This window comes from Megalopta genalis, unplaced genomic scaffold (genome assembly GCF_051020955.1).
Source record: "Megalopta genalis isolate 19385.01 unplaced genomic scaffold, iyMegGena1_principal scaffold0094, whole genome shotgun sequence".
NCBI lineage: Eukaryota > Metazoa > Arthropoda > Insecta > Hymenoptera > Halictidae > Megalopta > Megalopta genalis.
Genome location: NW_027476163.1, coordinates 177,501 through 180,000, shown reverse-complemented (window position 1 = coordinate 180,000; position 2,500 = coordinate 177,501). Strand labels below are relative to the sequence as shown.

At 57.0% G+C, this 2,500-nt stretch overlaps 1 pseudogene; it reads left to right on the top strand.

The window, feature by feature from the left end:
• The window catches only part of LOC143262139 (large subunit ribosomal RNA), a 6,887-nt pseudogene that overhangs the window by 2,182 nt on the left and 2,205 nt on the right, over positions 1–2,500 (top strand).

Here is a 2,500-nt window from a genome sequence, read left to right as displayed (position 1 = left end):
GCCCTCGTAAGAGTGTTCGTCGGGGTAACCCAAAATGACCTGGAGACGCCGTCGGGAGATCCGGGGAGAGTTTTCTTTTCTGTATAAGCGTTCGAGTTCCCTGGAAACCTCTAGCAGGGAGATAGGGTTTGGAACGCGAAGAGCACCGCAGTTGCGGCGGTGTCCGGATCATCCCCTCGGACCTTGAAAATCCAGGAGAGGGCCACGTGGAGGTGTCGCGCCGGTTCGTACCCATATCCGCAGCAGGTCTCCAAGGTAAAGAGCCTCTAGTCGATAGATTAATGTAGGTAAGGGAAGTCGGCAAATTGGATCCGTAACTTCGGGATAAGGATTGGCTCTGAGGAGCGGGGCGTGTCGGGCTTGGTCGGGAAGCGGGTCTGGCTGACGTGCCGGGCCTGGGCGAGGTGAACGGCTCTCGTGGCTGGGATCCGAGCTCGGTCCCGTGCCTTGGCCTCCCGCGGATCTTCCTTGCTGCGAGGCTTCCGTGGCGTTTCCCATCGGTGCGGTCGTCCTCTTCGGCCGCCATTCAACGCTCAGCTCAGAACTGGCACGGACTAGGGGAATCCGACTGTCTAATTAAAACAAAGCATTGCGATGGCCCCCACGGGTGTTGACGCAATGTGATTTCTGCCCAGTGCTCTGAATGTCAACGTGAAGAAATTCAAAAAAGCGCGGGTAAACGGCGGGAGTAACTATGACTCTCTTAAGGTAGCCAAATGCCTCGTCATCTAATTAGTGACGCGCATGAATGGATTAACGAGATTCCCATCTGTCCCTATCTACTGGCGGTGGCGGTCTGTGGCCACCCAGGGCGGGAGATAACCCCCGAACTAGCCCTCGCGTAGGAGGGTTGATCGGCCGAGTCGATGGGTGTATCGGCGATGAAGGCATTAGAGACCGTCAGTGCGTCGTACACGTAGTACTTCGCATAATGGCGAGGCCCTGATTTAGCATACGGGCTGTGGCGTGTTCTTTGTACAGCACTGTATGTGCTGTATGACTTCCGACTGGGGAACTGTTGTCACTCGTGGCATCAGTTCCCCAGTTTACGTTAAACGGTTTTTCAGACCGTTTTTCGTGGGCGGAACACGCCACTAGACAACACTCCGCTGGGCTCAGGAATACATGGGATGCAATCAATCCCCTGGGCAACCCAGGCCGCAAGGGGCAAACGTGCCCTAGCCACACTTGAGCCTCCACGAAAAAGGTACCGCTGGATAGCTCGTGTTCTTAAATACGCAGCGAACTGAACGAAGTGTGGTGGAGAGGAAGAGGCAGCCTCTCCGACTGCTGTCTCCCACGTGTTTGCCGTGCGTGGCGACCCTTGTCGTCGGAAAAGAGGATCCTGGGATCTGAGGGGGCCCTCTCCTGCGGGTGAGACGTCCCCAACACGTACCTTTGGCCTCTGCTTCGGCTAGATGGGCGGCTGGACGAGAAAAGCAGCCCTGGTCCAGTCAATCGGCTTGGAACGACCACACGCTTCGGGCAAGTGGGTTCTGCTGGGCGAGGACGCGGGCTGGGTAAGGAAACCGACCCAGCCAGCAGACTATATTCGGTGCGTAGCCCTAACTCAGCCTTTGGCGGGTTCCAAATTGTGTGGGTCGGTGGTGGCCGGGGAGCGCACTGGATGAAAGACCAAGACACATTATGGGTCTGAATAAAATTAATGAACAAAAAACTAAGCGTCCAAAGACGACGGGTCCAGCTCCTACTCGGAGTGAAGCCGTCGCCGCAGACGCGGGAACTGCAAATGCAGCTGTCAGTCCCCCCGCGTCTGTGAGAAAGACAAGATCCGGGAAGGTGATTAATATCGCCAATCCTCGTGTGATCTTGCAAAGATGTGTGACTCCCACGCGAGCGGTCTCGGTGAAAACCGAGCCCAACGTGGAAGTAATCGAACGAGTCGGAGACACGTCACTCGTGAAGGTGCAGTCGGCACCCGAGCGTGTCGAGGACCCTACTGGTGACGGTTGGCAAACCGTCACCAAAAAGTCAAAGCGAGCCAAGCCGGGCGCACCCACCGGCAAGGCCGCAGTAAACCGGGCCAGGAGACCGAAGGGGACGTTCTCCGGGCAGAAGGTACGGCCTCTCGATCTCGTAAGAGACGAAGCCTTTAGGCGAGTGTCCGAAATACGGACCTTTTGCTTTCGACCTGAGTCGAAAGTCAATAAGGAGTCCGGGTCAAAGATACTCGCCGAGGTTGAGGCACTCAACGAGCTGGTCCAGGAGCTTATTCAACGGAATAGCTTCGTCGAAGGGCAGCTCGCCGCGGTCAGGGCGGACCTAAAAGCGCGTCCTGCCGTAATGAGTGCGATGCGACCTGGGCCGTCCAAGGGAACTCTCCCGAAGACGGCCTGCAACGCCGCGCAGTCGACTTACGCCCATGTGAACAAAGTCGACTGCAAAGGAGCTTCTCCGGAAGCGGGGAGACGGCCACAATCGCAGCATGTGGTAAAAATCTTCCCGCCGAAGGAAAAAGGACAGAGCAGCGAAGTTACGA